This window comes from Papio anubis, chromosome 7 (genome assembly GCF_008728515.1).
Source record: "Papio anubis isolate 15944 chromosome 7, Panubis1.0, whole genome shotgun sequence".
Taxonomy (NCBI): domain Eukaryota; kingdom Metazoa; phylum Chordata; class Mammalia; order Primates; family Cercopithecidae; genus Papio; species Papio anubis.
In genome coordinates this window covers 70,531,528-70,544,000 of record NC_044982.1, presented here as the reverse complement: position 1 = coordinate 70,544,000, position 12,473 = coordinate 70,531,528, and the positions used below count along the sequence as shown (strand labels likewise).

The following is a 12,473-nucleotide window of genomic DNA, read 5'->3' as shown; positions in this document are numbered from 1 at the left end:
CCCGCCACCACGCCCGGCTAATTTTTTGTATTTTTAGTAGAGACGGGGTTTCACCGTGTTAGCCAGGATGGTCTCGATCTCCTGACCTCGTGATCTGCCCGTCTCGGCCTCCCAGAGTGCTGGGATTACAGGCGTGAGCCACCGCACCCAGCCTTTGCTGACAACTTCTAACCACAATAGTGACTCTGTGCTTGCCTAGTTCTGTGTATAAATGGAATGTTGTGGAGATGACCCCTCCCTGTGCTCGGCTCACTGCAAGCTCCGCCTCCTGGGTTCACACCATTCTCCTGCCTCAGCCTCCTGAGTAGCTGGGACTAGAGGCGCCCGCCACCACGCCCGGCTAATTTTTTGTATTTTTAGTAGAGACGGGGTTTCACCGTGTTAGCCAGGATGGTCTTGATCTCCTGACCTTGTGATCCGCCCGCCTCGGCCTCCCAAAGTGCTGGGATTACAGGCGCGAGCCACCGCGCCCGGCCTGGAGACCACATTTTAAATTCTTGCTACCAAAGCATGGTCTTGCTACCAAAGCAACATTACCTAGGCACCTGTTAGAAATGTAGCATCTCAGGCCCCATCCCAGACATACTGAATCAGAATCTGCATTTTAACAGATGATGTGCATGCACAATTAAAGTCTGATAAGCACTGCCCCACATTATGCTAATGTCAAACAGCAGGGGAAGGATTGAGCTGGCAGGTGTAAGGGCTGAGCCCAATAGGTAACTCTCTTTTCCCTCATCTCCCAACCAACTGAGAGACAGACCCAGGAATCAGATAGATGGATGATACCAGCTTTTTTTTTTTTTTTTTTTTTTTTTAACTGAGAAAGGCTGTATTGGAGGACATGACTTGAGTCAAGTACAGTTATTAACTCTTCCCGGAATTGAATGTAACCTCCCAAATGTCTGGCCTCTTTAGCAGCTCTGCCCCACTAAGCTCTCTACACGGCCGAGACACCAGACCAGAATGCGCCCTTTCGACAGGCAGAGAGAGCCAAAGGGGAAAAGAGCTGAGTCAAGGCCGCCAAGTTCCTGCTTCCAACCATACCAGCTGGTCACTCACGCCTAGCAATGAGGAAGCCAGGAGTCCTATCTAGGTAAGTCGTTCTGCCCGGAAACTCGAGGCCTGAGGAATGAGTGCTCCTTCCTAACATCAGATGTAAAAACTCTGAGAGCTTTTGTCCCTTTGGAGACCACGAGTTGCATTGGGCAGCCAGCTCAGCTGGCTTCAGAGTCACTGTGACATAGGGGCTCTGATGATGTCTTATGGAGTCTGGGTGAGTAGCCCCTCTGTCCTACCCAGCGACCTCTTTCCATCACATGCGGGTTCCACAGCTAGCAGGGCTGGAGGACCCCATGGAAACCTAGGTGATGGCTGCATCTGCAGATGAACTTCTGAAGGCAGGAGCCAATTGGCGAGGTGTACGTTTTTGAGGATAGAGGGCTGCATTTTACCCCTTGCTAAGATCTTGTTACTTTAGAATCCTCCTTCAGTCCATGAAGAAGCCGCTTTCCTTCCAGGCGCAGGGTTCTCACCTCCATTACAAGAAAATGACTGAATTCAGACTGATTGCCTTAATGCCCGATGGTGTGTTGTTAGTGATATGTAAAACCAGGCATTGAACCCCAGTGTGTCTAGCATTGTCTAATCATTTAATTGGCCATAATGATTTTATTATCTGGGTTGTAAAATTGGACAATTGGCAATTTTTTCCAAGTGCTTCCAGGTTGATTATATACGTAAAGGGGAGGAGGTATATAATATCTATACACCCAGTAACTGCTTTTTCAAATTACATTCATTCCTCTTTATTTTATTTGAAAGTGTACGGAGTTCAACATAGTTCAAGGAAAGCATTGTGGTAAACAGGCAGCTTAAATGTGAGCAGTGTAAAGAGCAGCAGCTTGCAGAAATATTGCTATAGATACTAAGACCGCATCCTGCCTTGATACGGACCACACATAATTGAATCATGTTCAATAGAAGGCCATTACAAAACCGAACTTATTTGCAATGCTAATGTGGGGAAGACAGCTGTCACAGGGAATTAAATATGATCATTCAGAGCTTGAATAAATGAGGTGTCCATTATCTTCTGGCTGTGTTGCAGGCTGCCTGAAGAACACAAATAAATGATACTGTTGCAGTAACCAGCCCATGGTTTTGTCTTTTAGTCACAGAAATATGAGAGGGAGGTGGGGGCGGGAGACAGGGGTATAGAAAAAAGGCTTGGCAGATAAATATAGGCAAGAGTTTTGTGCCCCTCCCCCTAAGAAACCATGAATGCACAGACATAATCAAACTCTATTTTTGATGCCTGAAATAGATTTTAATTCTATTAAAGATTTTTGTCAAGATTCATCCTTTCTAAGACTCAAATCACAGCCAACTCACAAAGGAGGCTGAATGTTGAAAGGGTAGAGTGGGGAGTAAACAAAGCTAATCCTTTTGTCCCTTCCCCAAGGCCTTCCTTCCCATCCAAATGGATAATAAATATAACAGAACTTCTTCATGGATAATCAATCTGCCAATGAGCATAAAAGGTACTTGGATCAATGCTGGTTTGAAAAATGCCATTAATTATCCAATTAACAGAAAGGGAGGCTTCCTTTGATTGGATCTAAGCAAACTATCTACAAATCAGTTTTCTCATGTTAATAACAGATACTAAGCTGTCATCTTTTGATGAACATGTAAGAAAGTTCGGGACAATCTTAAAAAAAAAAAGCACTTAAAGATGTAAGACCATCCTTGTTTCCTGAGGAATATCTGATACACGTAATGCTAGAGCATGGTTTATTACTCTGATATTACATGACACTGTGATTGAGAGACAAAACCCAACCTTCTATGAGCAGTGGTCTTTCTTTATGAAAGACAGCTTCTGGTGCCAAATGACCCCTTGGAGATAAACAAGGTCTGTGGAAGGCTTGGGTTCTTGTCTTTTTGATTTTATTCTTCTCTATAAATATCAGGAAACTTAGCAGTCATCCAAAATGCAAAAAGAAAAAAAAAAGTGATACTGAAAGAAAGAAATAGATTATGTGTGTTTATAATAGACTATGTCTATGTTAACATAATCTATGTTAAAAATAGATTATGTCTATTTTTGTATATCCTAAGGAACATAGCATTGGATATTTTCAGTATTATAGTATATAAATTACATTTATGCAGCATATAAATTCAATTCAAGAAGGTGTTATATTTTTAACTTCTAAGGGCTCTGGGTTTCTTAGTGCTGCTTGTCTGTAAATTCTCTCTAAGAAGGTGGTTTCAGGCGTTTGTGTATTATTTTAGAAATGAAATGTGAAAACTGGAATTCCAAGAATCTGTAGTGTGACAGAGCTGTATATAAAGATTATTCCTCCACACTCAAAATATAACATTTCTTCTATCGGGCTCATATTTTTTTAGGTGGTTAAAAATCTCTTCCTTTGAGGGAAGATTATTGGTAGGATAGTCATTGTGATGGGAAGAGAAAACATAAATCGGATTTTGAAAAATTCTCTAGAACCGTGGCTTGGAAGGAACTTTAAGGAGTGATGGCACTAATGCCTGGGCTGGAAGAGCTGCTACCTCAAACAGAAGTCATCCTGGATTCAGGATTTCTAATTTATTAGAAGCTTGAATAATTTAGTAGAGGATTAAGTATACGTCTTGGCTGCAGCCTTAATGATTTTTTCTGAAATAGAATTTTCTGTCTGATTGTAAATATATATGTTTATAATAAAAACTTCAAACAGGACAGAAATGTATGAAATAGCAAGTAAAACTTTCACATAATTTCAGCCTTCCAGAGATAATCACTATTAACAGTCTCATTTCTACATTTTTCCCTGTGCATATACAAATCTCTTTTTTCTCAAAAATATATGTATGGTATGAGTCCACAGGTTTTATTTGCTTAGTTACATGTCAATAGACATCTTTTCACATCTGTACAGATAGATCTGCTTTTTTTATATCGCAGGCATAGATGTACTTAATTTTTAAAAATGAAATATTCTGTTGTGTATAATAATACTAATTATAATTTAACCCAAGGGTTGGCAAACTATAGCTTGCAGGTCAAATCCTCACTTGTTCATGTAGGTAAAGTTTTACTGGAACACAACCACACTCATTTGTTTATTGTCTGTGGCTGCCTCAGCACTACAGCGGGCAGCTGAGAAGCTGCAATGATGTATAGCCTTCAAAGCTGAAAGCTGTACAGCTATGTTACTATATTGTGCATTTGCAGAAAAAGTTTATCAGCTTCTGATTTAACCAATCATATGTGTTGAGTGTGTAAATTGATTCTAATTTTGTGCCATAAAAATAATATGGCAATAAATATATTTGTACATATAAATACTGAAACCCATGTTTGTGTATTTATTCACTATTTCCTTAGGATGGTTTCTGACAGAACTGCTGAGTCTTGCCTTAACTTCTGTGGCCCATTAGTCTTCTTCCACTTGATAAATTCCTTTGCTAAATGATGTTTCATAACAACCAATTTTTCGTGACATAGATTTTAGAATCAGGAAGACCTGAACTTTCTGCTTCTATAATTATTAGCTGTGTGATTGCACAGGTTTTTGGCTGCAAACAACAGAAATCAATTGTAGTTAATTAAAGCCAGGAGATTTATTGGATGTTGTGTAGTCAAGGGTTAACCCAGCAGGTGCAGATTGCTCAAGCCCTGAACATTCCAAAGAAAGGCCTGTCTTTAGGAGGATTGGCGCTTGACAGGTTCCTGGGAGACAGCCTCTGAGCCCTTGGAACATCCTGCTTGAGACGAGTGTTTTTGTACTCCTGAGGCCTTGTGTCATGTTGTATCAGTGTGATCTCTGGGGGCTGGACACTGAGTAGCAAAGTAGTGGTCACACAGGTGCTGCCTAGCTATCTGACCAGCTGGCAATAGACACATCCTAGACACCAAGAATTGGGTGAGCTTCCATGGTTGGCAATGCTTCCCTTGTGTTGCTGCACATCACTGATGGGAGAATTAAGTGCTGTCCATGCAACTCTGCTCAGAGAGGACAACTAGAGACTTGCTCCTGGTTCCTCTTGGACTCCACCCTAGGAGTCTTTTTCCTTTGCTGATTTTATTTTACTTTTAATTAATTTATTTTTAAAGAAATGGTGTCTCACTCCGTTGCCCAGGGTGGAGTGCAGTGGCACAATCACAGCCCACTGCAGCCTTGAACTCCTGGGCTCAGGCTATCCTCCTGCCACAGCCTCCCAAGTAACTGGGACTACAGGTGCTACCACGCCTGATTAAAAACCTTTTTTTTTTTTTTGGTAGAGACAAAATCTTGTTTTGTTGCCCAGACTGGTCTTGAACTCCTGGCTTCAAGCATTTCTCCCGTCTCAGCCTCCCAAAGTGCTGGAATTACAGGTGTGAGCCACCACAGCAGGCTTCTTTGCTAATTCTGATCTTTATCCTTTTGCTGTAATAAACCATAATAATGAGTATACGTAACAGTTCTTCAGAGTTCTGTCAGTTCTTCTAGTAAATCATGGAACCTGAGGGTGGGCTTGGGACACCTGACATCTGCATATGTATGTGTATGCATTGTAGTGAGTAGCTCATACATGTAATGAGAAGGCTAGAGAGTGAGGCTTGGAATCAAGACAGAACCTATACAAAAGCCTGGTCCATTATATTTCTTGTCAGGTCAAGACCATTGAATGATCAGGCACTAACTTTTCTGTATGGGACTCAAGAATCAAAGTTCTGGAGAGTGCTAACTTAGGGCATGTGCTGCCCTCCCTCTCTTGCTGCACAGGTGACAGGAGGGAACCTCTGAGGGAGAGAGCATGTGAGGCTGTAGGCCCCTTGCTGTGGTGGGCAAACAGTACACACACCTCAGTCAGCAAATACTTATAATCTATTATATACCTGTGTTATGAGCACTGAGGATATAGGTGAGAACAGGAAAACATCCTGCCCTTGGGGTGCTTATGTTCTGCTAAAGGTAATTCTTCAAAAGGGAATTGATGTGCTATTAGGGAGGAGTTGTGGATGCTGGGTAGTCAAAAGACAGCAACCATCTACTTCAGTAGACAATTACTCAACCTTTGTAAGTCTCAGTTTCCTTGTCTGCAAAATGAGGATCAATGATGATGTAATTAGACTATTGTATGGGTTATCTCGAGATAATCTTTATGTTTGGCTTGATTCAAGAAACGATGTTTATTGTTTGAGGATAAGAGAGTTCTAAATTTTGAAATCAAACTTACAGGGTTCAAACTCCAGTTACTTTTTAACTCTTGATCTTACAGAAGTTATTTAATGTCTGAGTTGGAGTGTCTTCATATGTGTGCAATCTATGCAGTCACACAGGTCTCTGAGCTTAGTTTAATACTCTGTTGCTGTCGCTTTGACACTCTTGGTAATTTTTGAACAAGAGGCCCTGCATTTTCATTTTGTACTGGGCCCTGTAAATTATGTAGCTGTGGTCCCATCTCTGAGCTTTAGTGTCCTCATGTAAATGGAGATGGTAATACATACCGCATTATTTTTCAATGGTCTGATTTTAAACTCTTGGTTTAAAAGTTTTACATGAAAAATTCTATCCTTTTCCATTTGTCTCCCTTTCAGACATAATAGTATCACATGGTGCTCATATGGGTCCATTTCATTTATTTTATGGAAAGAAAGCAAACTTTTTTTTTTTTTTTTTTTTTTTTTGAGACGGAGTCTCGCTCTGTCGCCCAGGCTGGAGTGCAGTGGCCAGATCTCAGCTCACTGCAAGCTCCGCCTCCTGGGTTCCCGCCATTCTCCTGCCTCAGCCTCCTGAGTAGCTGGGACTACAGGCGCCTGCCACCTCACCCGGCTAGTTTTTTGTATTTTTTAGTAGAGATGGGGTTTCACCGTGTTAGCCAGGATGGTCTCGATTTCCCGAACTCGTGATCTGCCCGTCTCGGCCTCCCAAAGTGCTGGGATTACAGGCTTGAGCCACCGCGCCTGGCCGCAAACTTCATTTCTTATAGGAAGATGAAATATTAATAAGCCCAAGGCATAGACAAGTTTTGTGCTCTGCAATGAAGAATCATACCCTGAGTGTTTCAACATCTTTCACAGACCACTCAGTGTTTTTATATGAGGAAATTGTTGCATTTAAAGCTGAAGATATAACAAAATGTAGAGCAATTCATAAACTTGTATAACAGGAATATAGCTGGCCCTTGAAGGTTGGTACTTTGATGTAGAGCGTGGTATAAAAGCAAACTTCAGTATTGTTAAATGCCCTCTTATAACTAATTCTTGCAATTTAGGTCCTTGCAGTCTAGGGCAGAAATAAATAAAGAACCATGTCCCCCTATACTGGAGAAAGTAAATTTGAATGAAAGGTTAAAGTAAAAGGAATAAACCATTTCAGAGTGCTTCAAGCATGACGGCATGGTTGTCTTTTTAAATATAGTACTTTTATTTAATTTGCACCCATCAGCAGGTAGAAAGAGAAATGTAAAAAAGAGAAAATAACTTTACAGATCGACAGAGGTCTATTGAGGTAATAAGAGGTCTAAGGTAAGCATATGTTCAAATCCTGGCAATTAAAAAAATTCATATTTGGATTTCTATCTTCAACAATAGTAAATTATGTGTTGGTGTGAAATTTAGTACTATTTGGAGCCCTGACCAAATTTCTTCAAAACCTTTGAGGCCTCCAAACATGCCAGGAAGATGCATGCATGTATGTGCATGTGGGTACGCCTGTGTTTGTGTATAGTGTGAAGGTGGGAAGTGTTTGGGACTGCCTCATGGTGAGGTGGAAGTACACTTTAGGTTTGATTCTCTTGGTGGCTCTGTGAAGGGTTATATGTAAACAAACTAGGATTTTACAATTTGGCAACCAGGGGCTGTTGAAAAATTCAGAGAGAAGCTGTATTGAAAACAGAAAAATCTTTAACTGATTTTTAAAAATACCAGTGGAAAAATAGTTTGCAAAAAGGAAATATACCTGAATTGAGTTAAAAAATGAAATTATTGAAATTCATTGAATTAAAAAGTATTCCTACAGAAGGAGCAAAAATTGGATTAAAAACAACAAAAGTATTCCTCCTGTGATGGTTATGCTAATTACCCTGATTCGCTCATTATACATTGTATATGTGTATCTATCACAATATCATTCTGTACCCTATAAACATGAACAATTATGTGCCAAAAATAATTTAAACAATAGGATATACAAAAAAAAGAAGGAAAAAAGTATTCCTCTTAACTTCGTGACTCCATGATTAGCAGTGAAGAAAGACAAGGAAGAACAGGTACAGCCCTACAAGCAGGCTCTGCGGTGTGGGGAGCGAGGGCGGTGTCGGCTGTGAAAATGATGGACCCCTTCCAGGAAGAGCTTTTAATTTAGCAATTAATAGAATGTCTGTTTTATTTTGCACCAAATTTAAGCTTACAATGCTACCCCCACTTGAACTTTAACCAATAAGAGGAAAATGGGCATTGGCATGGGGTCCAGGGGATGGGAGAGTGAGAAGAGCACGTGGTTTTAAAATTCATCGTTCATTAGTTCATGTTTGTAAGCTGAAAGCTTCTCTTCCAACCTCAAAGGTCAACAGTATAATAATGCTCTTTATTACCATAATTATGATAAATAGTTACCTTTTGCCACTTTGACTGTGCCACTTTGAAAAATTACTTTGGAAAATAGTTTTTCTTCAGTCCTCCCCTCTCCCTGACCCTCAGAGAGTGGCAAAAGGGAATTACTGGTGTTGAATCATGCAGGGACTCAGAGGATACAGAAGTGGGTGGGCACAGGCCGCACAGAGTGCGCATGTCTGGGAGAGGGGTTAGTGAAGAACAAGACAATATCAATGGTTTCACTTTCTGCAGTGGGAAAGTGATTGGATTTCAATTTGGAGACTTTAGGGTTGAGTCTGGAGTTCAGTAAAGCTGCTTGTAGAATGCGAGTGACAAATCCTTGTTGTATGTTCATGTAAGGTATATATGTGTTGGGTTTTTTCAAGGACCCCAGAGATAACATAACTTGAATCCATGACATGGAGTTGGTCAAAGTGTTAGGGAGAAGTTCAGCCAGGTTCTACAGCATAAATGGGGACTTAAGTTGGTAAAATAGTCTAGGTTTTAGATTTAGCAACTTGTGTATTTTTTGTTAAGCTTGAGAGAGGAATGAAGGGGCTGACAAGAGTCAAAGAGGTTTTGGGAAAACAACTTCTTTAAGATGTTCCTCAAGAAGGGCGTGTGCAACACCTTGTAATCGGTAGAGTTCGGGGAAAATCAGAAACATGAGGATAATACCTAAAAATAGAATGCCTCCTATGGGACCTGGACAATTTATAAGAGGAATATTATATTTTTAATGTTAATGAAACAATCTTGGATTAGAATGTAACTTCCTGTAATGTAATTAGGCAAATACGCTGCTGCCCAGCTAACAAGAAGGCATATTTCACTTTAGGCGGTTGTTAAGTTCTAGCCTTGCTAGAATGTTTCTTACCTGATTTTGTCATTGAATGAGCAGAGAGATATCTTATACTCAGTGTTTCAACCTTGATCGTGTCATTCAAGTGTGAACTACGATATGCTATCATAGTTGGTTAATTTATAAAGTGTTATATACCAGGATAATCTCCCAGACATAGTTGAGATTTAGGTGTTTTGAAAACACTCTGTAATACTTAAAATCAAAATGAAAACCTGTCAAGCACCTTTTACTTCTAACTGTTACTCACTGATTGATTCTCACTAATACCCAGTGTTTTCTTCTTACCTTATCTCTATCCTTAATAGGATTGAGTAATATTTTGATTTTTGAAGAAGAAAGATGCTGGGCATTCCAACCAGATAAAAAGCACCAGCAAAGGCACAGAGGGCTGGAGATTTAGGGGTGGTGGAGTTGTCCAGAAGTGTCTGGAGATGCAGTGTGATGTTTTAGCAGGGACTCTAGGGTGAGAGGAGAGGTTGAAAGAGAACATTGTAAGATGGAACCAAAAGATAGATTGGGGTTAAATCGTAAGGACCATTACAATCTGTGATCTGTGATTTCAAAAAGTGACTCTGGTGGCAGTGTGGAAGCAGGATTAAAGTGGACAAAGTACAGTGAGGTCAGAAAACCAATTATGTTGTCGCCTGATGAGAGACGATGAGGCAGACTCTGTCCATGTCTGCAGGATGGGAAAAAGACAGAAAGTTATTTCCTGAGCAGAGCTGAAAGGATTTAGCGCAAGACAGATGAGATGGTGGAGAGAAAAGGGCAAGTCAAAGGTGACCGAAGCCCAGGTGGCTGGGGAGATGACCTTGTGGTTCACAGTGAAGTGGGGAACTTCACCTTCCAGAGCTGTGTGGTGCAGCTCAGGGTGGGTGTCTTAGGCTGCCATAACAAAGTACCACAAATTGGCATCACAGGGTTCTGGAGGCTAGAAGTTCATAACAAAGGTGTCAACATAGTTGGCTCCTTCCAAGGGCACTAAGGAAGGTTCTGTTCTAGGCCTGACTCCTAGCTTCTGGAATTTCCTTGGCTTGTGGTAGCATAACTCTAACCTTCACATGGTGTTCCCCCTGCATGTGTGTCTGTGTACAAATTTTCCCTTTTTATAAGCTCACCAGTCATACGAGATTAGCGATTCACTCTATCCTGTGTGACCTCATCTTAACTAGTTAGATTTGCAACAACCTCTTTCAAAATAAGGCCACATTCTGAGATGCTGGGGGTTAAAACTTCACTATATGAAGTATTTGGGGGCACACATTTAAACTCAACAGGGGTATGTGTGCTGATGACAATTAATTTTGGATGTGCTAAGTTTTAGGTGCCTGTGGGCCCAGCATCAGGTGGCTGATAGAAATGGGGTATGAACTGTGTACATAGATTTGGTCATCATCTACATATAGGGAACACCCATCTACTGAAGAATTGTCCATGGATTATTTCATAGCTGTGGGAGAGGAAGCATTTGCCTGAGGAAGAAGAAAAAGAGGAGGAACATAAATACATTGAGTATCTAGATGGGGCTGAGGACCTGCTCTCCCCAAATGTGACACATTAGCATTTGAGAAGGCAGCAGAAGCAGAAAGCCCCCTCTTGCCTTCTTCTCATTCTTCTACCCTGCAGCAGGCCATGAGATCCTCATCTGAGAAGTGCCCTCCCTATACCTGGAGGAAGGGAGTGGAAAATGTGGAGATGCCAAGAAGAATCTAAGCAGGCCTTGCCAAGTCCCCCCTGAGTTTATTACTTTTAGCTCATGCATGCTTTGTCCAATCATACTTCTCCACGGCTATCCACCTCTTCATCAAACCTAACATAAAAAATACAAAAATATACTTTCTTTGGGGCTTCATTTCTTCTTCTTTCTTTTTCTTCTTCTTCTTTTTTTTTTGAGATGGAGTCTTGCTTCTGTCATGCAGGCTGAGGTGCAATGGTGCAATCTTGGCTCACCGCAACCTCTGCCTCCCAAGTTCAAGCAATTCTCCTGCCCTCAGCCTCCCAAGTAGCTGGAATTACAAGCATGTGCCACCACACCTGGCTAATTTTTGTGTTTTTAGTAGAGACGGGGTTTCACCATATTGACCAGGGTGGTCTTGAACTCCTGACCTCATGATCTGCCTGCCTCAGCCTCCCAAAGTGCTGGGATTAAAGGCGTAAACCACTGCACCTGGCCCGGGGCTTCATTTCTGAGGGCTCCTGTGTTATGTAAAACTCACCTTAAATACATTTATTTGCTTTTCTCTTGTTAATCTGTCTTTTGTCATAGGGGCCTCAGCCATGAACCTAAGATGGGAAGAAAGGATATTTCTTCCCCCTACAACCTCCCTATGATGGGGCTTTCTGCTCAGTGCTCAGATATCTGAACTCTCACTTGATCCTCATGGGGACCTGGTGAGGGAAAGTTTGAGTGGAAACTGAGGCCTGGGATTACATAACAGGTGGATGGTAAAACTGGGATTCCCATCCAGATGTTTTTGATTTTAGCGGAAGATGTTGCCTCTTCCTGTGGAGAGAGTATAGGATAAGAAAGAAAAGGGCTGGGTAGAAAACCCTGGAGGAACTTGTGTGCTCAAGGGGCAGGCACTGGGAGACAGTGAAGCGGAAGAGAGAAACGAGAACTAGAAAACATAGCCACTGGAAATCCAAAATAGAGTTTCAAGAGCAGGGGGAGAGCAACAGTATTAACCATTTTAGACAGGCTAAGGACCTAGAAGTATCTCTTTGGTTTAGTGCCCTCTCTGCTCTTTGAGCATCCATTTGATTAAGAAGTGAAATTATAACAAATTTTCGTCCACAGTGATTACAGGCAACAGATTCACTATAAAATATAAAAGAGAATTACTGTCAATTTTATTCCAAGCTCACCACAGTCAATGTGCTCGTCGGGGAGAAACACCAATTCTGATAAATTGCTCTATCCACGTATGTACATTGACCTAGTGATGGCTTTGGAGGCAGATTTTCTTCTTAAGTTCTGAGCATTGGGACCTGTTGCCAAGGTTGTGGCCACACTGTGTG

The 12,473-nt window shown here is 41.3% G+C and overlaps 1 long non-coding RNA gene across 7 annotated transcripts in view; it reads left to right on the top strand.

The window, feature by feature from the left end:
- LOC103886190 overlaps window positions 1-12,473 on the top strand; it is a 206,121-nt gene that overhangs the window by 43,284 nt on the left and 150,364 nt on the right. For all 7 annotated transcript variants that reach the window (XR_004184947.1, XR_004184952.1, XR_004184946.1 and 4 more), the window contains one exon: window positions 919-1,096. This is a non-coding gene — a long non-coding RNA (uncharacterized LOC103886190). The remainder of the gene's footprint in view (window positions 1-918; window positions 1,097-12,473) is intronic.